At 42.1% G+C, this 24089-nt stretch overlaps 1 long non-coding RNA gene across 1 annotated transcript; it reads right to left on the bottom strand.

The window, feature by feature from the left end:
* Positions 1–343: 343 nt before the first annotated feature.
* On the bottom strand, positions 344–23717 carry LOC145517434 (uncharacterized). The gene is made up of 5 exons (XR_014062043.1): positions 23604–23717; positions 21686–21826; positions 12117–12268; positions 8473–10452; positions 344–1147 (listed from the first exon to the last, which is right to left on the bottom strand). It is a non-coding gene; the product is annotated as an uncharacterized LOC145517434 (long non-coding RNA).
* Positions 23718–24089: the final 372 nt, after the last annotated feature.

The raw sequence follows: 24089 nt of genomic DNA on the forward strand, positions 1-24089 counted from the left end.
TAGGTTTCCAGGTTGTCTCTGGCTCGTCATCGTGACTCAGGGCCCTTCCTGGTGGAGTGTGCATCTCTCAGTCAAGATGGATTCCAGCGAGAAGGATTCTGGTGGGTTGGTAAGACATATGAGCTGGCATCTCCTCTCTCCTTTTGGCTTTTCCCAATTTCTTCCAGTTGGTGGTAGCCTGTTAGTTCTGTGTTCCTTACCAAGACCTCCTGTTGCTAAGATAACTCATGCAAGTGGCTGCTGTCTTGCCCGGTCAGAGTTTCAGTGCTTCCGCTAACGCCTCTTTCCCTTCACCACCGGGGTCATGTCAGTTCTTTGCCTCTAATCCTGCTCAGCTTTTCCCAGTCCAGTATGGGCGCCTCTAGGGGTGGTCTCCTGAGAAGCACATCCTTCCAGCTCACCTCCACACCTCCCAGGCTGGACGTCACTGGGGACCACTCCTCTCTTCATGGACTGAAGACAGAAGCAGCAGCAGCAATCACAGCCCCCTGATGGAACAGGGAGAGGTGCCCTACAGAGGATGCTAAGGATGTGGGCTCTGGGTGGATGCTGGTGAAGACTTTGGGAATTCATAAGGCATGCAACAGAGCCCAACTCTTTTGTGACCCCAAGGACTGTAGCCTGCAGGCTCCTCTGTCCATGGGATTTTCCAGACAAGAATAATGGAATGGGTTGCCATTTCCTCCTGCAGGGCATCTTCCTGTCCCAAAGATTGAACCCGAATCTCCAGGGTCTCCTGCATTGCAGGGTGATTCTTTCCCGCTGTGCCACCTGGGAAGCCCCATGCAACAGAGGAGGAAAGCCAAATAACGTGCCATGGTGCCTGTCTCCCTCAGAGGGTTCTGCCAGGTCTTCTTCCATTTGCATCCCAGACATGTAGTGCTTTCAGAACAACAGTGCTCATGGGCATCTAATGCAGAACCACACAGGATCCCGCAGAAACCATGGCATATTTTTGGCATGTGGACAGTGTCAACTTGGAGTGTCCCTCTTCACATGCTCATTCGGGAATTTCGATGGGAATTTGGGAGATAGGGAACCAACAATGGTGTCTTATTGGGAGGAACCAAGGAACTCTGCTTCAAAAAAGACAGATTCCTCCATTTCTCCAGGGCTTCCTTGATAGTTGAGTTGGTAAAGAATCCACCTGCAATGCAGGAGACCCCGGTTCAATTCCTGGGTTGGGAAGATCCTCTGGAGAAGGGATAGGTTACCTACCGCAGTATTCTTGGGCTTCCCTTGTGGCTCAGCTGGTAAAGAATCTGCCTGCAGTGCAGGAGACCTGGGTTCGATCCCTGGGTTGGGCAGATCCCCTGGAAAAGGGAAAGGCTGCCCACTCCAGTATTCTGGCCTGGAGAATTGCATGGACTGTATAGTTCATGGGGTCACAAAGAGTCGGACATGACTGAGCAACTTTCACTTTCCATTTCCCCAAATCTAACATTTGCCAGAGCACTTGTGTGACTTCATGTTAGCCCTGAACTTTTTCAAACTTTTTGCTGCATTTAACAACACATGGATCATCTAGTCTTCATTTATGCACGCCGTTAGCAAATAGTTATTGTGTATCTGTTTCATGCCAGGTGCTGTTCTGGGTACTGGAATAGAAACAACAATGAACAGTACAGAGACAACCCTGTCCTCATGAACACACTGCCAACTGTCACCTCTAAACATGCCAAACTCCAGCTTCTCTGCTGGGATCCTGGACCATCTGTCCAAGAGGAAAAACCCAGAGTGATCACCTGAGTCCTGGGGTGAAGGACATGGTCACCCTCTTACGTCCCATATCACTGCTCTTCCATCTCACCGAGGTGGTTTGTTTTTTAGGATTTACACTGAAAACTCTAAACTCATGTTTTATATCAACAGGAGCAAGGACACTTATGTTTGCTCACAGAGTCCAGTTTATGCTGCAAGCTTGATCAAGAAAATTATTCAACTGGATTTAACATGTACTGAGAGTCCCTTGGACTGCAAGGAGATCCAACCAGTCCATCCTAGAGGAGCTCAGTCCTGGGTGTTCATTGGAAGGACTGATGTTGAAGCTGAAACTCCAATACTTTGCCCACCTGATGTGAAGAGCTGACTCATTTGAAAAGACCCTGATTCTGGGAAAGATTGAGGGCGGGAGGAGAAGGAGTCGACAGAGGATGAGATGGTTGGGTGGCATCACCGACTCAATGGACATGAGTTTGGGTAAACTCCGGGAGTTGGTGATGGACAGGGAGGCCTGGTGTGCTGCAGTCCATGGGGTTACAAAGAGTCGGATGTGACTGAACTGAACTGAACTGACAACCTAAAATGAGAAAAATACTGTGTTTGGTCTGGAGACATATAGGCAAAGGGTGGATTTAGCTTAGCAAGAAGGAAACTGAATAGAAGTCAGTGAGGAATGAGTAAGTAATTTAGCACCACTTGGAAGCAAAGCCAAAGTGTGAGCATAGAACCTCTTACTGCTGGCAATATGGAAGGTTCAGGAAGTATCCAGGTAGAAGATAAGCAAGCCCAGGTTAAGAAGATGGCTTTAGAGATGGTGAAAGAGGGCCAGATTTGAGAATTGCCACACAGGAAAAATGTAAGGGACATATGTTTCTTAGGAGGAATATTCATATCCCTTGCTTCCCAAAAGGAGATACTGGTTGAGAATTTTTGGTTTGAAAGGTTAAAGGGACCATAAACATTATAGTTTGTGAGGGCCTTATGACCAATGAGGTTACTAGAAATTGAGATATTCCAAACAATTAACATTGTTACATGCATCATGTTCAAACTTGCTGGTCTCTTTTTTAAAGTGAAATAAAAAAGATTATCCTTGGTAGGTAGAGTAGAGCACCTAAACCATTCCCATATTGAACTAGAATCTGGGTAATATTTTGAAAGTCAAAACTCTTTATTCTAAATTAAAAAGGGCTTAGGAAATGGCTGTTTTTATTTGGATAGTAAAATATTTGATATCATTTAAGTAGCATATTTTCAAAATCTCAGGTACTTTCTAATCTAGTAAGCGTATAATATTTTTATTCATCTTCATTCAATCATTTTGAAATTCCAAAAGCTACACTTTATCTAAACCATTTTTAATTTTATGATTTATCATTACTAACGTGTCAATGTCACAGATTTCAGAAGTCAATTTAACTTAATATTCCCCTCAAAGCCCAGGAGAGCACTGTACCCCATCCTACAAGACTACCTTACCTTTGTCCTATTGCACTTAACTATTTTTTAAATATTTATGCATTTGTTTATTTGGCTGCTTGGGTCTCCATTGCAGCATGTGGGCTCTAGTTTCCTAAGCAGGGCCACTCGCATTGGGAGCCTGGAGTCTTAACCACTGGGCCACCAGGGACGTCCCTGTGGCACCTTCCTCTAAAGCACTTGCACACACATTAAATTATCTCATCCTCACAGTCAGTCTTCCTGTGAGAAAAGTAAAATAGACACATTGGTTCCCATTTCACAGGTAAGAAAACTGAGGCTCACACAAACTAAGTAAATTGCTCACAATCACAAGCCTAGTAAGTAAAAAATAAATAAATTCCGACTCTGAGCTTTCCAGCCTTTTGCCCTTATCACCAGCCCACTGTGTCTCCTATCTTCCCGTGCAGCCAGTTTCTGTACATTGGGCCAGAACAGGTCTGTCTATCAAAGGAAGAATTATCAGCTGTGGCTTAAACACACCCCTCATGCTCCTCTCATTTCACAGAAACTCCAGCCAAACTGTACCCAGATCCTGTGCAGGCAGAAAGAGTGTGGAAACAGAACACCACAGGCCAGCGATGCACAGATACTTTTATAAAACGCATGTTTGTGAATAAACACGTCAACATCTCTTCTCCCAACAACCCTAGACTTGCTCCCAGTGAAAACTACAGCTCTGGGAGAACTGAATTTCAGGATCACGAGGCATTGTTCAGGGGTGAACAAAAAAAATGGGGAGACATTTTGCTTTCCACACAGCTCTTGAAGGAGAGAAACAGACGAGAGGGCTTGGCCCACGTGTGCGCCCCTCCATCCTGTGCTCCCTCTGCCCGTCCAAGTGTCAAAGGGTATAAATATGTTCAAGAGTCTTCAAACAGGTCGCAGAATCATGTTGTCAATTATACTTTAATAGGAAGCTGATTCCTGGCATAAGGCACACAACCTATTCTGAAGGTACCTGAAACTTTTCCACAGTAAAACATGCAAATCTGAGGAAACGCAGTAACATTGTTACCCATGCACAGCCTAAGGATTAAAATGTTAAGGGTAAAACAAGGTATATAGGGAAGGCAATTTAGGGGGTCTGGGGGCATAGCTTACCCATCTCAGGCTTCTGTGCAGAATGACCCAAGCAAAATCTCCTTTCATAAATGCAGCCTGCATCTGGAACAGCTGCAAGAAAAGCGCTATTGGATTTGCCTGGTGGTCCGGTGGTTAAGAATCCATGATACCATTGCAGGGGGCACGGGTTTGATCCCTAGCCGGGGAACTAAGATCCCCCTCCTGAGCAGTGCTGCCAAAAAAAAACTAAAAAAAAAGAAAAGAAAAGCACTATGTTCAGAAACAAGCCAAGTCACAGATAAAGCAAGGAGACAAAGTTTTAAAAATGGTAGAGAGGCTGAAAGAGAAGAGATCATTAATAACCAGTTCATGAAGAACTCTAGAAGAAGCAACAGGAAGATGAAAGAGGAATAAGAAAGTGAGGAGAAGAGAGAGGAGAGACTGGACTAGAGGAGAGAAATCATGGGCGGCTATTTAAAAGCAGAGAGGCGATAAATACTTAATGACTGACATTTTGGTGGTGACCGCGACCCACGGGCATGCCAATTTAAATAAATATATCTTGATAACACCTTAATGTTGAAGGCTTGACTGGACATTAAACAGCAATTCTGATAGTGCCTCTGGATAATCGTGGAAATTGAGAATAGGATGTGGTTCTCAACCTGAAGTGCCCCTCAGAATCTCCTGAAGAGCTCTCATAAAATACAGATATCCAGTCTCCCTCTCAACCATTAAACTAGAATCCCCGGGAGCAGACATGAACATTGATAGTCTCTGAGAACAAAAGAATCTTTTCTTTTTTTTTTAATTTATCATGGTCTTTTTGCATTAATTTTTATTTTTGGCCACGCTCCATGGCATGCGGGATCTTGATTCTCTGACCAGAAATTGAATCCATGCCCCTTGCAAGGGAAGTGCACAGTCCTCACCACCGCACCTCCAGGGAAATCCCAGTATTCTTTTTTTTCTTTTAATAGATTTTTTTTTAAATTTTTAAATTAATTTGTTATTTATTTGGCTGCATTGGGTCTTAGTTATAGCACATGGGATCTTTCCTTGCAGTCTCAGACATCACCCCAGACTTACTGAATCAGAGATGTGGGCATGGGGCCCAGTAATCCAAGTCTTAACAAACTTCCTAGGTGACTCGGGGTATGTTCAAGTTTGAGAAAACCATGGTCTATGGGATGCGGTGGGGGCAGGGTTCACCTGCGACTCAGAGGCAGCCACAGCTGTATCCACAAGTATCCTTCCTGGTGAGCAGAAGCTATGTTCTCATCAGCATTTTATGAGAATTCTTACGACTAAATATTTTTACATGTAATTTTTGGCAGTTTGATAGGCAAAAGAAAATTGTCTCATGATTGAACATTATTCCTATGTTCATGGTTAACATGAGCCTTACATGTTACAGTTCAAACTGATTTCTTTGATTTTAGTCTAAAATAAACAAAGAGACTAGCCAGTTACTCTAGAGCGAAGGCAAACACTCTGAATGGATGCAAGGGGGTAACAGCTCTATGAAGATGGTGCTCTAGTTACCAACTTTCAGCCCAATAATAATGAACATACACAATATCATTTGTTCATAGTCCCTATTTTTATAAAAAGAGAAAGGGAACCACTCTCAAAAAAAAAAAAAAAAATTAAGGGAAAGAAAACTAAGAGGAAATTCCTCAAATTAAACAAGCTTAAGTTTTGGCAGTATGTGGACTAAAACACACGCAAAATGTGATATTTATTTCCTGAAACTGTGAGTTAAGTGGAAGGAATCATGTTTCTGCATTTTCTTAAATAGAATTTGCCATAGCCTGGGTGGTCCATAAGCTTAAAAGAATAACAATTTGTTCTCCAATCTGGCCTCATTTAGCTTCCTTTTTCACTTTAACATCTTGAATTTCTCCCAGTGCTTAGTTTGCAATTCACTCAACAACAACAACAGCAACAAAAAAGCTAAAAGCAAACATACTTAGGAAAAAAAAAGGGCAAAATAAAACAATAGCTTCAAGTGTGGGCTCAGCTAACAAGTAAATTATTTATACAGAAAAAAAAATATCTTCTCCTTTCAACAGGTTGTTGTTATTTCTGCTTACCTAGACTCTATTTCCTTCCTCTTTCTATTGTACTCTGCTGTAATAATGATTTTCTTAAAGCAAAACTCAGAAGTGCTCAATAATCTATCCCCGACTGCCACCCCATGTGGTGCAGACAAGATGTTTAGCAGAGACAAGCCACAGGGAATCAGTTCTCGGAAAGCTACAGGAGAGAGAAACACGTTCATCTTCAAAACTGTGAGGAATCTCTGGGGAGACCAAAGACCAGCACCAGCTGTGGGTGGAGAGGCGTGCAGAGGCAGAGGAACAGGTGAGCGAGCGCTGCCCGTTTCTGCTCAGCCTCTCCCAGATTTCGTTTGACCGTGGCTCACCCTGTTAGGACTCAGGAGGTATCAGCAAGAGCCCAGATAGTGGGGGAGGCTGGGCAGCTGCCGTGAGCACCCACTCCTCCCAGCCGTCTCGCCAGCCTGCACAAGAGATGTTAGATCACATTTGAGGGAACCGTCTTCTCCCTTTAAAACTTCCAAGGAGAACCCTCACCTGAGGAGTGGTGGTCTGCGGTTCCAGCATCAAGGACCCTCTCCCTGGGGCTCACCTTCTAACCTCTCCTAAAAGTCAAAAGGAAACCGTAAACCAGAGCCTGAGCCTTGGTGTCTCGTTCTGCTCGGATGAGTCTGGGGGAACATGGGTTCACAACCTGAATACCCAAGGTTAGAACCACTATAAAAGGAAAACCACAAACTGTACAACACAGATCATATCAAGCAGAAATGCTACAACAGGCAGATTAAGAATTTAAAATAAGCAACAACCAATGTTGCCAAAAAGATACTGGTAACATGAAGCAGGAAAAAATTAAAAAAAAAAAAAAGAGAGAGAGAGCCAAATGGAAGGATTAACTATAAAAAAAGAAATAATACTTAAAGAAAGAATAGCAGATGTGATAAATAGCAAGCTGAATGTAGCTGAGGAACAAGCTGAAAAATCAAAAGAGCAGACGGAGGAAATCTCCTGGGAGGCAGGAAAAATAGGATAAAGACGCAAATATGGAAATAAAAAGTTAAGAAGCATGGAAGATGGAAAGCAGACATGCTGACATACTGAAAATAGGACTCCAAAGGAGAGATAATTAAAGGGAGGGGGGAAATATTTAAGGAAATAATAAAAATAAATAGCCCTGAATTAAAGAAAGATCAAAGAACTCAGATGGAAGCAACTGGGTGCCAAATAAGAGAGATTAAGAACTCAGAAACAATATTGGGAAATTTAAGCACACAAAAGATGAAGAAAATTCTAAGTGCTTCCAGAGGGGAAGAACATCTCCTATGAAGCTACAAGAATCAGATTTCTTAACAGCAATACTAGATCCAAATATCTGGAGATTCTCCAGATATTCTGTTGTTGACTTCTAATTTAACTCCACTGTGGTCTGAAACACACTTTTTATGATGTGAATCTTTTAAAATGGATTGAGACTTGTCTTACAGCTTAAATTGTGGTCTATCTTGAGCAGACACTTTGCCCAAGAAGATATATAGATGGCAGATAACCACATGAAAAGATGCTCAACACAATTAGTCTTTAGGGAAATGCAAAATAAAACCATAATGAAATGCCTCCACATACTAACCATACCAAGTGTTGCCAAGCATATAGAGGAACTGGAACTCTCATGGACTGCTGGTTGGTTCAGGAACTTTAGAAAGTAGTTCAGCAGTTTCTTAAAAAGTTCAATATACACCTTCCATCTGACCCAGCCATTCCACTCCAATGTATTATCCAAAGAAAAAGTATATATCCATACAAAGACTTGTCCAGCGTTCTCAGCACACGTATTGGTAATAGCCCAAACCGCAAACAATCCAAATATCCATTAACAAGGGATGACGATTATAGTAATGATTTTATGACTATATACATGTGCTAAAACTTATTAAAATGTACACTTTGAATACATGCAATTTCCTGTATGTCTTTGTTGTTGTTGTTCAGTCGCTAAGGCGTGTCTGACTCTTTGTAACCCCATGGACTGCAGCACACCAGGCCTCCCTGTCCCTCACTGTCTCCCAGAGTTTGCCCAAGTTCATGTCCATTGAATTGGTGATGCTATTCAATCATCTCATTCTCTGTTGCCCCCTTCTCATTTTACCTTCAATCTTTCCCAGCATCAGGGTCTTTTCCAATGAGATGGCTCTTTGCATCAGGTGGCCAAAGTATTGGAGCTTCAGCTTCAGCATCAGTCCTTCCAATCAGCATTCAAGGTTGATTTCCTTTAGGATTGACTGGTTTGGTTGCCTTGCTGCCCAAGGGACTCTAAGAGTCTTCTCCAACACCAGAGTTCAAAAGCATCAATTCTTTGGTGCTCAGCCTTCTTTATGGTCCAGCTCTAACATCCATACATGACTACTAGAAAGACCATGGCCTTGACTATACAGACTTTTGTTGGCAAAGTGATGTCTTTGCTTTTTAATATGCTGTCTGCTGCTGCTGCTGCTGCTAAGTCGCTTCAGTCGTGTCCGACCCTGCGTTACCCCATAGACGGCGGCCCACCAGGCTCCCCCGTCCCTGGGATTCTCCAGGCAAGAACACTGGAGTGGGTTGCCATTTCCTTCTCCAATGCATGAAAGTGAAAAGTGAAAGTGAAGTCGCTCAGTCGTGTCCGACTTTTAGCGACCCCATGGACTGCAGCCTACCAGGCTCCTCCGTCCACGGGATTTTCCAGGCAAGAGTACTGGATTGGGTTGCCATTGTCTAGTTTTAGCTTTTTTCCCAAGAAGCAACCATCTAATTTCATGGCTGTAGTCACCACCTGCAGTGATTTTGGAACCCAAGAAGAGAGAATCTGTCACTGTTTCCATTTTTCCCCCATCTATTTGCCATGAAGTGATGGAACCAGATGCCATGATCTTAGTTTTTTGTATGTTGAGCTTTAAGCCAGCTTTTTCACTCTCTTCTTTCACTTTCATCAAGAGGCTCTGTAGTTCCTCTTTGCTTTCTGCCATTAAGTGGTATCATCTGCATGCCTGAGGTTGTTGATATTTCTCACATCAATCTTGATTCCAACTTGTGACTTATCCAGCCTGGTATTTCTCATGATGTACTCAGCATATAAGTTAAATAAAAGGGTGACAACATATAGCCTTGTTGTACTCCTTTCCCAATATTGAACCAGTCCGCTGTTCAATGTCCATTCTAACTGTTGCTTCTTGACCTGCATACAGGTTTCTCAGGAGACAGGTAAGATGGTCTGGTATTCCGATCTCTTTAGGAATGTTCCACAGTTGGTTGTGATCCACACAGTCAAAGGCTTTTGTGTAGTCAATGAAACAGAAGTAGATATTTTTCTGGAATTCCCTTGCTCTATTTATGATCCAATGAATGTTGGCAATTTGATATCTTGTTCCTCTGCCTTTTCTAAATCCAGCTTGTACATTTGGAAGTTATCGATTCAGGAAATACTAAAGCCTAACTTAAAGGATTTTGTGCATTACCTTACTAGCATGGGAAGTGAGTGCAACTGGCTGGTAGTTTGAACATTCTTTAGCACTGTCCTTTGGAATTGGGATAAAAATTGACCTTTTCCAGTCCTGTGGCCATTGCTGGGTTTTCCAAATTTGCTGACATATTGAGTGCAGCACTTTAACAGCATCATCTTTTAGGATTTTTAAATAATTCAGCTGGAATTCCATCACCTCCACTAGCTTTGTTGGTAGTAATGCTTCCTAAGGCCCACTTGACTTCACATTCCAGGATGTCTGGCTCTAGGTGAGTGACCATACCATCGTGGTTATCTGGGTCATTAAGATCTTTTGTACAAAAAAACTGTACAAAGTTCTGTGTATTCTTGCCACCTCTTCTTAATCTCTTCTGCCTCTGTTAGGTCCTTACCTGTCCTTTATCATGCCCATCCTTACATGATATGCTCCTTTGATAACTCCAATTTTCTTGAAGAGATCTCTAGTCTTTCCCATCCTATTGTTTTCCTCTATTTCTTTGCATTGTTCATTGAAGAAGGCCTTCTTATCTCTCCTTGATTTTCTCTGGAACTCTGCACTCACTTGGGTATATATTTCCCTTTCTCCCTAGCTTTTTGTAAGGTGTCCTGTATGTCTACTATACCTCAGTTCAACTGTTAAAATGAAAAAAAAAAAAAAAAGTTGCCAAAAGTTAAAATTTAGTCTGAAAAAAATGATACATGAAACATAGACCCCAATTTTTTACTTTTAAAAAATGAGCTAAACATAGGGAGAGGGGTGAAGTGGGAGACTGGGACGGACCTACATACACCATTGATGCTATGCATAAACTAGAGAGCTAATGAGAACCTCTGTGTAGTTCAGGGGACTCTACCCAGTGCTCTGTGATGAACTAAATGGGAAGAAAATCCAACACAGAGGGATATACGGGTACGTACAGCTGATTCACCTTGCTATACAGCAGAAACCAACACAACATTGTAAAACAACTAGACTCCAACAAAAATAAAGAAAAATTAAAATGAGCAAAGAAAAGAAAGTTTAAAATAAAAATACATATTTATAGTAATCCAGAACTAAAACCCTAGATAATATCAATGCAGTGGTGGAGAGGAGAAGCCACAGGGAGATGAGAGGACATCCATCAGGTGGAGTCCAGTCAGGAGGCAGAACCACACAGCTGGTGCTAACAGTGAGAGCTGAACGTAATCAAGGAACTGCTAGCCAGGTTGTAAAGAAATGGAAAATCAAACAGGGAAACATTACCACCACCCCAAGCCTTTTTCCCGGCAGTGGAGTTGTGCCAGTAGCAACAGCTGACCCTAGTTTGCAGGGCTCTCAACATCCCCCTACCCTCCCCACTCCCCCCGACTCCAACCTCAACTTGACTTCCCAAGAGTAACACCCCCTCCTCAGAGCTCTCAGTTCTGCTCTGCAGGGCTCCTCCCCCAAATTTCTAGATTTTAATAATTTCCATCTCCTCAAATATTTTCAGAAATATTGGAGAAATATAAACACCACTTGTTGAAGAAATAATTAAGAAATTGTCACTGATTTTTTTAAGCAAGATAACAGCAGTGAAGTTATGTTTCCCCCTCAAAAGTCTTTATCTTTTAAAGATTCATACTGAAATATTTACAGAGGAATTAATATTAATATCATGTCTGTTATTTTTCTCAAAATAATCTGACGGGAGGAACTGCTAAAGTAGATGGGGCTATAGAAAAAATAAGATGAGTAATCACTGCTGCTGCTGCTGCTAAGTCGCTTCAGTCGTGTCCAACTCTGTGCAACCCCATAGACGGCAGCCCACCAGGCTCCCCTCTCCCTGGGATTCTCCAGGCAAGAACACTGGAGTGGGTGAGTAATCACTAATCACTAATTATTATTACAAATGGATGATGCATAGGAGTTCGCTGACATTTGAAATCTTCCACAATGAAAGGTATTTTAAAAAGCTTGCACACAATAGTATTTATATCATGAAAACACGTACAAAAAAATATGACTATCTAGTGCATTAGCATAGTTGCCACTGCTGGGAGTGGGGATAAAAGGAAATAAAAAGGAATGAATGAAGCACAATAGTCTAGCACAGACCAATGACCAAACTTTGCCATAAACTAAGGATTACAATGGGCTCAACTTTAATACAGTATAGGACAAAACAAGGTCCCAAGTCTTTAGACTGGCATTTTAGTTCTTCTAGATTTGGATTTGATCTACTTTTAAAACATTTTTTATCATTCACTTCCAAAATATAAAATTCCACCAAAATGGAATATTCGCTTGGATTACGAGCAGCCAGTTCTCTTACCTGATGTAGCTCCTAGCAGTCCTACTGCCCCCAGCTCTGTGTCTGTGTCCCAATCTCTACATAACAATTTATCTCTGGTCCTTCAAAGTCTACCCCATATAACAGCTCCGCTGATGTCTCTCCAGTGACCCTTTCTTCCAATGGAGAAAAACCTACGTATAAAACAAAACAGAAACAAAAACCATAGCACTTTATCAGAATTTTGCTTAACTAATTCTTTTCTAATGTAGAAAACTAAGGTCATGGCATCCAGTCCCATCACTTCATGGCAAATAGATGGGGAAACAGTGGAAACAGTGTATTTTGGGGAGCTCCAAAATCACTGCAGATGGTGATTGCAGCCATGAAATTAAAAGACACTTACTCCTTGGAAGGAAAGTTATGACCAACCTAGACAGCATATTAAAAAGCAGAGATATTGCTTTGTCAACAAAGGTCCGTCTAGTCAAGGCTATGGTTTTTCCAGTGGTCATGTATGGATGTGAGAGTTGAACTATAAAGAAAGCTGAGCACCAAAGAATTGATGCTTTTGAACTGTGGTGTTGGAGAAGACTCTTGAGAGTCCCTTGGACTGCAAGGAGAGCCAACCAGTCCATCCTAAAGGAGATCAGTCCTGGGTGTTCATTGGAAGGACTGATGTTGAAGCTGAAACTCCAATACTTTGGCCACCTCATGCGAAGAGTTGACTCATTGGAAAAGACCCTGATGCTGGGAAAGATTGAGGGCAGGAGGAGAAGGGGATGACAGAGGATGAGATGGTTGGAAGGCATCACCGACTCAATGGACATGAGTTTGGGTAAACTCCGGGAGTTGGTGATGGACAGGGAGGCCTGGCGTGCCAGGGTTCGTGGGGTTGCAAAGAGTCGGACACTACTGAGCGACTGAACTGAACTGAATTTGTACTAGAGGGCTTGGGTTTTTTGTTTGTTTGTTTTTATTTACTGTAGCTCTAAAGATCCAGTTCTTTGCAGTGTAGTGTCCTAGGAACCGTACCGGTTGTATTCGTCTCTGGATCCCGTGCTTAGCACTGTGTCTAGAATATTGCAAGTATCTCCTAAATGATCAGTGAGGGGAGAAGACAGAAAGGGTGGGAGGGAAGAAAAGAAAGATTGAAATGAACGAAAGAACTGTGTTTCAATTCCCTGGTTCTCTCAAGGAAGAAAACTGATTTTCTTTAAAAAATCCAAACTCACTTAAAACTGTGGAAATGATTTTACAGGAAAAGATCTCATCACTTTTGTAATTGTTACTTCTCAGTTGTCCGGAGCGTCCTTTTTTTAAAAGCATGTGAGCACATATATCAAACGGGATAAAAGAAAGAAAAATGCAAGGTGAACACTGAAAAACATGTTCAGATGCCTTTTTGTTAGGACACTGTCCCAGTTTTATGCCCGAAACAAGGGCAGCAATCTGGAAGGCGGATTTCAATCCGTTGCATTTTGAGGAGAGGTGTGCTTCCCTGGACTTACCCTGCCTCCTGAAGCTGACAGACTTAGCAAGAGGCAAAAACAGGCAGGAGGACAAAGAAAACTCAGTTTTCTTATGGGTGGTGGCATAGAGAGCTGGGCAAGACTGAAGGCGGGAGGAGAAGGGGACGACAGAGGATGAGATGGTTGGACGGCATCACCGACTCGATAGACGTGAGTTTGAGCAAACTCCAGGAGTTGGTGATGGACAGGGAAGCCTGGCGTGCTGCAGTCCATGGGGTCTCAAAGAGTCGGACGCAACTGAACTGAACTGATAAGAGAGTCTGGAGCTATCATCCCCTGCCTCATTTTCCTACGTCTGTGACTTTGGACAAGTCATTCAACCTCTGATCTTCTCTGTTGAGTTCCCTGATTTTAAAATGGGGCATCAACTATTGTAGTCCCCATTGTTCTTGCTGATTGTCTTTGCTGAATTTTCCTTTTAAATGACTTGATGCCTTTTGGGGGGAAAGGAGGCTGCTGCAGCGTTTCCTTGTTAAGGAGGAACCACCTGGACATTCTAAGGAGACTAGTCTCCAGAAGGAGGGTGGGTGAAAAGGAGGGATGGGGGCCCCAGGCGGCAATGAGATAAGGAGGCGCAGGCAGAAGCGCCCCAAAACGGCTTGGAGACCACCTGGCTTCCAGCAGAGCTGGGCGCCGGGGACGTCTCAGTCTCCGCACTGGGATGTCACCGCATTCCGACGACCGCACGTTGCTGGCGGCAGCATCCCGGGACCTTCCTCTCTATGAGGACCTGGGAAGGCTCTGGAGAGCGTCCCTGATGCGGGAGGATGCAGAAGGCGGAGCCCAGACAGACCAGGAGAGAGAGCTGAGTCCAGCTTCTAAGCCTGGTGTCAGGCGCCGCTTCCAGGGCTCTCAGAAACACTAGTGGAAATGTGAGGGGTCGGGGCAGGGGCTGAGGTCAACCAGTTCCATTCTGGGGCGAAGAATCATGACAAATTGGATATTAAAAATTAATATAACACAGGACATATAAAATTAATATTACAATTATTATTCACACACTACTATATGCAAAATAGGTAACTAATAAGGACCTACTGTATAGCACACTAGTGCTCTGTAGTGACCTACATGGGAAAAGAATCTTAAAAAAGAGTGGATGTATGTATATGTATAACTGATTCATTTTACTGTTCACCTGAAACTAACACAACATTATAATCAATTATACTCCAATAGAATTTTTTTAATTAATGACATTTCATTGTATACCCCAGGTGGATGAAAGCAAGACTTGCTGCTGAAATCACCATGTACATCATGCCATATTTTGCCAGTTCTAAGATGCCATTACGTTTGACCCTTGAATAAGGACAGAACTCGAGGCACTGACCCTCTTCACAGTTTCACAGTTGAGAATCCGAGTATAACTTATAATGGACTCTATTATAAGTCACACTATTTAAAAGGAGTAACTTTCAATAGGAAATAAGGTGATAATTCATAATCAAAAGGTAGGGCGAACCTACATATTGTGTTTTTTTGGAAAAGCTTTCTAACTTCTTTATTTGACCATTAAATGCCACTAAAATTTTATCTATTTAGTCTCCATGAAAATGTAGATGTATCCTAAACCAATTATTTAACTAACATTTTATTGGAAGCAAAACACTATGTGGTTATATAAATAAGAATTAAAAATGAGATGTAGCCCACATGCTGTAGACCATTAATATTAAAACAGATGTATTAGGACTTCCATGGTGGCGCAGTAGATAGGAATCCACTTGCCAATGCAGGGGACACAGATTCAATCCCTGGTCCAGGAAGATCCCACCTGCCTCAGAACAACTAAGCCCATGCACTACAGCTACAGAGGGCAAGTGCTGCCTCTAATGAAGCCTGAGTGCCTGGAGCCTGTGCTCAGACAGAAGAGGAGCCACATCAATGAGAAACTCTCACACAGAGACAAAGCCCCTGCTTGCTGAAGCTAGGGAAAGCCTGCACAAAGCAACAGAGACCCAGCACAGTATAAAATAAATAAATAAAATAATTTTTTTAATCATAAAAAAGATATATGAAATGGTGAGAAGATAATTGCTATTATATGTATAGAAGGAGTCAAACTTTGGTTAATTGGAGGATAGGAGGAAAACAGAACTCTTTTCACAAAACAATTGATATTTTATTATGGCTCACTCCAAGTAATATGAAAATAATAAAATAAGAGTTCCTTAAAATTTATGATTATAGCAGATATAGAAATATTTCCTTATAGCTGAGATTTACTCTTAAAAGCTATACTATGCATGTGTAATAAAAATAAATGCATTTCCTACTATTACTCATAAGTTCCATCAAAGGTTAATAGTTATATTATTCTAGAATCATCAGTATACAAGTATTTCAGAATCAGTTTATAAATACCTTGTTTTAAATATCACTATCTCATAGAGGTCTTTTCTGAAACTATCTCCCATCTTAACTATATCCTCCTCTCCTCATTCCTTGCCACAGCACTCTTTTACTGTCGTGAAGGTGTTAGTTGCTCAGTTGTGTCTTAGTGACCCCATGGACAGCAGCTCCTCTGTTTGTGGAATACTCCAGGCATGAATCCTGGAGTGGCTTGCCATTCCCTCCTCCAGGGGATCTTCCCAACCCACTGATCACACTCGAGTTCCCCTCATTGCAGGCAGATTCTTTACCGTCTGAGCCACCAGGGAAGCCCATAATTTGAAGGCATGCATTAACTCATACATCTCTTAACACCATTTTCTTTCTCCCCATCCTGGCTGTAAATGGGGAGAGAACTACCCTGCCTTTTGTTTACTTCTTTGTTCCAGCACCTAGCACAGTACAGGGCACCCAGTAGGCAATTAACAACTACGCATTAGATCTCTTCATATTTCCCCACTACCCTAACCTTACTCCTTTTCCTGCCTCTTTCCCTTTAAAATAAAAAAAATTTATTGAAGTACAGTTGAGTTACAATATTTACAGTTGATTTACAATATTCTGTTTCAAGTGTAGAGCAAAGTGACTCAGAATATATTCTTTTTCAGATTCTTTTCCCATGTAGATTATTACAAATTATTGAGTAGAGTTCCATGTGCTATATAAAGTAGGTCCTTGTTGGTTATCTATCTTATATACAGTGGTGTTACTCCCAAATTCCTAATGTATCCCTCTTTCTCTTTTTATCACTCAACACTTCTGAGCTCCTCCGTTAACCCCTGCAAAGTGTTCACCAACCTCTGGAACTAGGAGAACATCACTGAGAAGCAGCAGTTAGACAGAGAGCTGCCCTTAAGGATGGTGCCGCCATTCCAAGATGGGAGAAGGAACACAGACACTCTCTAGCAATGCTACAGAACATGGGGACGGGATGGGGAAAAAAGACCTCTGACTCCAACATCCATAGGGCCAACAGCTGACTCTGCAGGAGAGCCCTGGGCCGCTTGCCTTTGATCCCCTTTGCCCTGGGAAAGAACAGGGGTGTCCAGAGAGCTGAAGGGGAGAAGCAAGGTAGTGAACACCTGGATTTGAATTTGAATGCTGCCGTTTACTTGATAGGTAACTTTTAAATATGCTTAAATCCTTAAAGATTGCTTTTTCCAACAGCCACGTGGAGTTATTATTGCTGGGCCCCACGTGATGGTCATGAGAATTAAATGAATGGATGCTTAAGAGTTTGAACACAGTCACGCGCACAAACTATGGCCTCAGTGAATGCAGTGCAGCCTCCGTAGTTACTGGATCCTGGCCTTGAATTAGATGAACCGGCTTCTTTCGTCTTTTCCAGTCTTATAGAATGAATCTCCTACCCAGTATCTTCCCAATGAGATAACGTATCTTAAATATGCACAATTATAGCTTTGGTTTGCTTTTTTGTTAACGATAGACACTAATCAAAGAGATCCTGTTCTGCTCCTCCTCTACCCTGTATGAGCCCAGTGTGAGTACTGAGACACTGCAAGCTTTCTCACAAGATAAAGGATGTCCACCTTACTCTCTGTGCCTGAGATCGGCTCGGAGGCCCCTTAAAAGACCTCAAATATAGTTTTAGAAATAAGATGGTAAATAGGCCCATATCTTTCATTAATACAGGCACTCCTCTTTTTATTGCACTTTGAAGATGTTGCATTTTTCACAAATTGAAGGTTTGTGGCAACCCCACATCAAGCAAGCCTATTCACGCCATTTCTTCAATAGCATTTGCTCACTTCATGTCTCTGCATCTCATTTTTTTAAATTCTTTCAATAGCTTACACTATTTCATTATTACTATGTTTATTACAGTGATCCATGATCAGTGATCTTCAATGTTACTACTAAAACCTGCTTAAGGCTCAGATGATGGTTACCTTTTTTTAGAAATAGAGTATTTTTTAACTTAAAAATTTACATTTTTTAAGACATAGTACTGTTGCTCTTAATAGATTACAGTATAATGTAAATGTAACTTTTATATGCAGTGGGAAACCGAAATACTCACGTGACTCACTGCGTTGATATTTGCTTTATTGTGGTGGTCTGAACCAAACCCACTCCTCATCTCGCAGAGGTCTGCCTGTAGTACCTGCAGAGAACCTTCTTCTGTAGAGCATTTTTTTGAGGCCCTTTCATATATGTTATGCTGTTTAAACCTCACAATAACTCTGTGGCCGGAATTACTATCATTTGCAGTTTCTTTCCTTACTTTTTTTTTTAAGCAAAATTGTATTGGAGGATAATTGCTTTACAGCATTGTGCTGGTTCCCGCCATACATCAGCATGAATCGGCCACAGGAACACACGTGTCTCCTCCCTCGTGAACCTCCCTCCCACCGCACCCCCCCACCCCTCTGGGTTGTCACGGAGCCCTGGGTCGAGCTCCCTGCGTCCCACAGCAAATTCCCACTGGCTCTCTCTTTTCCATACAGTAACGGATATGTTTCCGCGCTCCTCTCTCGAATGGTCCCACCCTCTCCCTCTCCCGCTGTGCCCACAAGTCTGTTCACCACGTCTGCATCTCCATTTGTATTTTCCCAGACTTCTGTCGCTAGCACACTAGCTTCTGAAAGAATGAGCCCGTCGGTAAGGAACCTGAGACGCCGCTCCGGGCTCTCCCTGGTTTGTTTTTCTTTCTTTCGTCCCTTTTTCTTTCTTTTTAATTTTTATTGGTGTACAGTTGCTTTACGATGTTGTGTTAGTTTCTGCTGTACAGCCAAGGGAATCTCTTCCCTTTCTCCTTTCTTTCATTTTTCCCTCAATTCTTTCCTTCTCTGCCTTTTCGTGATAACTCCTCATATTATACACCAGTTTTTATTCCCTTCCTCTGTGATTCTGGATTGCAATACTAAGGCGATTACTAAACTGCAAGCCTCAGAGGAAACAAAAGATAATAGTCATTGTTTTTTTTTTTATTTCAACAGTCTTCTTTCTAAATACAGTTAAAAGAAACTCAGCTTTCATTAATCATGCAATAACATGTTACCTGAAGTAATGTTAACAGACTTTAAATAATTGAAGTAAATATTTGAAGGCTTACGTTGGCATTTCTTTTTACCTTTTAAATTAACTACCATATAATCATCTGAATATAAAACAGCCCCACAATGATATAAACTAGCCATAACTTGAAAACAAAAACTCAGAAACCTCAGAACATATTACTCTAGTTAGAATGGGGTGACCGGAATCTCCTTTTTACAACTATAAAATACAAAAATGGATAAAAGAGAAAACTCTTGCTGGGGGTTGCATGTTGAAGGAGCACAATTTATGTTTGTGTCTTATGAGAAAAAAACAACAACAGGATTTATAAACAAACTTGGGCATAATATAATATGGATTAAATTACTTGTTTCTTACAAATTTGACATCATCAAATGTACCAAATATCTGAAAAATGGAACTGTTTGTACTTTTACCCTCTGGTTTTACAGTTTAGATGCCTCCAACACCCAGTGAAAGGAACTTTCTTTCTTGTGGTCTCAGAGCAGACGAGCACAGTCTAATGTCAGCAAAGGAAAGGCCATTAGTTATCATTTGCAACCCAAGTAAATTCTGGAAAAAAAAAAAAACAAACCAAAACCTTGACTCATGTAATGTGTTGAGTCAATTTAATGAAACTCAAATCAAATATTCTTTAACGTTTTGACACTATTTTGGCATACTTACATCTCACCATAAATCTTTCATAAATACTTTAGGTTTTAGAAACTGTTTAAATACTATGCTTCTAAGACCTAGAGATTCATAACAAACTATCAAAGGTAACTAAAGCATCTGTCTTTCAATAGCAATTACAATGATCTCATTTTGAAGAAATTTAAGAAGGAAACTATATGCCCTCCCTGAAGGAAAAGGGAGGGGGGGGGACTCTACTTTACCTAATGGAATTTACCCCTAGCAGGCATGTGCATGCTAAGTCGCTTCAGGCTTGTCCAACTCTTTGTGACCCCATGGACTGTAGGCCCCCAGGCTCCTCTGTCCATGGGATTCTCCAGACAAGAATACTGGAGTGGGCTGCCATGGCCTCCTCCAGGGGAGCTTCCCGACTCAGGGATTGAACCCAGGTCTGTTACGTCTCCTACATTGGCAGGCGGGTTCTTTATCACTAGTGCCACCTGGGAAGCCCAGGCAGGAGCACAGGAGAATTCTCTACAGCTGGCACCTTTTTTGGCCTGTGAAATCACAGGACTGGTAGTTAAGTCATTTGTAAAACTAACCACAAGAAGGTCTAGCATACATAAATCATCACAGTAACAATTACTGTTCTCTAGTACTTTCTTCAAGATGGCACCTAAAAATCATCACATCTGTTCTCTATTGTCTGTCTTTGTAGCTCAGTCAGTGCTGGAGACCCGGGTTTGATCCCTGGGTTGGAAAGATCCCCTGGAGAAGGAAACGGCAACCCACTCCAGTATCTTTGCCTGGAAATTCTCATGGACAGAGGAGCCTGGTGGGCTGCAGTCTATGGGGTCTCAAAGACTCGGGCACAACTGAGCGACTAACACACTTACTTCTCCCTCTAGAAGGAAAGTTCATGAGAACAGAAATGCGGTCCTTCCCATTCATCCAAAGTCCCCAGTACCATGAACAGGACCTGCATAGAGTGAGTTCCTGGTAAATATTTGTTAAATAACCAATCACCATTTAATCCGACCAGCAGAATATTGCCTCCATTATATAACTATGTATCATCTAAACATCCAAAAGTTCTTTGCAACCCGGGTCAACATTGGTACTTATTTCAGAGCTAGTTTGTGGACATATTTAATTCATGTTCTTAAATATTAAAGGATATCTGTAAAAGATTTCTTAGGTATTTGTTTTGCACAGTGAAGACAGCACCTAAATTTAACTTTGGTAGGAATCTTACCTTCAAGGACAAATTCTCACAGCCAAGGTTTTAACACCTTGCTATCACCCTTGCAATTTTTGTTAAACCTTTTATTTTGTATTGGAGTGTAGCCAATTAACAATGTTGTGATAGTTTCAGGTGAACAGTGAAGGTGACTCAGCCATACATAAACATACATCCATTCTCCCCCAAACTCCCCTCCCATCCAGGCTGCCACATAACACTGAACAGTGTTCCATGTGCCATACAGTAGTTCCTGGTTGCTTATCCATTTTAAATCTAACAGTGGGGACACAGGTTTGATCCCTGGTCTTGGAGGATCCCACATGCTGCAAATACTGAGCCTGTTTCCTAGAGCCTCTTCCCCACAACAAGAAAGGACACCCCAATGAGAAGCCCAGGCACCACCGCTAGGAAGTAGCCCCCACTCACCGCGACCGCACAAAGCCACGTGCAGCAGCGAAGACCCAGCACGGCCAAAAATAAATAATTAATTGTCACTCTTGCATTTTACTTATGACTCAGAAAACCTGCTGAATTTCCCCCAACACACACATCTGCAACTACAGGACCATGACCCCCTGACCTTTCCCTGTACATGAAAACGGCTCGTGAGCTCTCAGACAAGTTACATTTGGTTCTCCTCGACAGGAAAAAGGGCCTGGTCTATGTGCTTGACAGACATCTCTGGACAGAGAACTTTATCTTCAATACCATGAGTTTTAGTGAATAGTACGGAATAGGAGTGGCCTGTTTTACACTCATGGGTTTACTTTAAGGAGCATACTTACTGAATATTTTCCTTTAAAAAGAAATCATTTCTTGAGGGTCTTCTAGCAGTTCCCACAGTACTGCTATCTCTCATCCAGTCTTTCTCCCTATCTTCCTCCAGCAGCACACGACTTAAGCAATTCTTCAAATACCCAAAAGTCCTGGACAAAGAAATTAAAATACATAGAGAGAGAAAACAGAAATGTACAAAAACTAAAGATGTCAAGTTTAAGAGGTTCTTTTGTATACTCTTGAGCCAGTAAAGATGATTTTCTGATTCTGAAAGTCTCTACCATATGAAATGAAGGCATTACTCTTGGAGCAAGAAAGGTCCTGAATGTTCTGTCCAAAGACCCAGGTTTAAGGGCAAGTTCTATCATTGAACTTTTCCCCAGCTCAGTTTCCCCATCTCTAAAAGGAAGTCATATTAAAATTCTATAAGATTATATAACCTGGTGAAAAGGGGGGCTTATATATTAAGACAGCCTACGTGTGAAGCCAGCCTGCAGGCAGGAGGTCAGGTGAGGGTACAGTTAGGAAAGACTTTGGGGAAAGATGGGCTGAATGTGGGCAGTCAAGCCATCACCTGATGAGAGATGATGAGCTTACCACCTGCCCCAGGCCAGTGGCTCCTCTGCACAGAGAAGAAAGCTGTTTCCTGCACCAGCCTTCCTTTTGTGTTTGTTCTTGAAAGACAACTGATCGAGAACATTTTGGTTGTTTTTCTTCCCCTTCTTCTATTTACTTACTTTTTTTTTTTTTTTTCCTGTTGCTTGGGAATATTTTGAAAAGGGAGGATAGGAGGGAGCTATCTGCTAAACTTCAACTCTCCTTTTAATTTTTATTGAGTAGAGTTGATTTACAATGTTGCATCAGTTTCTGTTGCACCAAACACATACAGTAGATTTTTATTAGTTATCTGTCTTGTATATGGTAGTGTGTATGTATCAATCCCAGTCTCCTACTCTATCTCTCCCCCCACTGAACTTCAAGTCTTGAAGCACTGGGTTAGTGCAGAAACACTCAAGAATCAATGTCCACTGCCAGGGGCTGGCAGAGTTGGCACAGTGATTAAGTGTTCCCAGCCTGGCTTCATGCTAGTGGTGCCACTTTGGGGCAAGATAGGTAACCTCTCAGCCTCAGTTTCCTCCTTGTAAAATTGCCCACCTCCACAGGGGTAATTTAAGAACAAAATGACATATAAAAAAATATGTGAAAGCTACCCTGTCATACACAAACAAGAGTAATTAGTGTGCTTGTTCTTAGAACTAGTAGGGCATAGAGAGAAAATAATGACTGAGCAACTTAAATTTGTAAAACAAACCAAGGCCATCTACTATAAGTTCTGTGAATCAAGAATCCACACTGTTAAGAACATTAAATAAAATGCTTGACGGGAAGCACTGTATGCAAGGTAGTCATATGAGACACGTTCATTCCCTCTCCCCCTTAGCTCCCCCTTTCATCTGTCAAAGCACTTGGTAGGCCATAAAGGCCTATTCAAAATGTAGGTATTACTGTTTACTCAGTTTTGTTTTGTTTTTAGCAGTGTGAGAAATGAACCTGGACTTTGAAGGCAAACAGGCCTAGTTATCAAACCCTGGTTTTGCTGTTTCCTTGCTATTTCTAAGAGTGGCCTTTGAGGATGGAATAATCTGTAAGCCTCAGCCTCCTCTTCTGTGAAATGGGCTCCTACCTACAGAGGTTGTTCCCAAACTTTTTTATGACTTTGAAAATTGAAACTGTAAGTCACTCAGTTGCTTCCAACTCTATGGAACCCCATGGACTGTAGCCTGCCAGGCTCCTCTGTCCATGGAATCTTCCAGGCAAGAACACTGGAATAGGTTGCCATTCCCTTCTCCCAGGTGGGGGGTGGGGGGAATCTTCCTGAACCAAGGATCAAACCTGGGTCTTCTGCATTGCAGACAGATTTCTTACCATCTGAGCCACCAGGCCACCTTGAAAAGGAGAATATTCTTACTGCAAAGGATGCTGCCACCCACAGTGAGATGTGAATGGACCAGGAGGCGCTGGTCACCCAGATCAGGTCCTGCTTTATTTGGCTTTTTGGGGAGGAATAAATGTGATGCAGGGCGGGGCTGCCCATCCCAATTGATGCTTCATGACAACTCATTTTGTGAACTCACTGGCCCACACTGCCACATGAGCTGTGATCTGCCCACCTTGACGTCCTTACAACACCTCCACCTGCCACCACGGAGGCAGCTGCTGGGTAGCAAATTGATCTCTACTTTGTCCACGCTTCTTCTTGGGGAGAAATATGGTAGAAGAAGCCCATGGAGGTTTGACTGAATCACCCTTCACAAAAAGAGGCTAGCAGAAATCACAAAACCTTAAAAATGAAAGTGTCAGAGGCAACTTTCAGTGGCCAGTGGAGAGTTTTGAATCCCAGTGTTTACAGGC

Source organism: Giraffa tippelskirchi, chromosome 8, assembly GCF_054371585.1.
Source record: "Giraffa tippelskirchi isolate mGirTip1 chromosome 8, T2T-mGirTip1v1.2.pri, whole genome shotgun sequence".
Taxonomy (NCBI): Eukaryota; Metazoa; Chordata; class Mammalia; order Artiodactyla; family Giraffidae; genus Giraffa; species Giraffa tippelskirchi.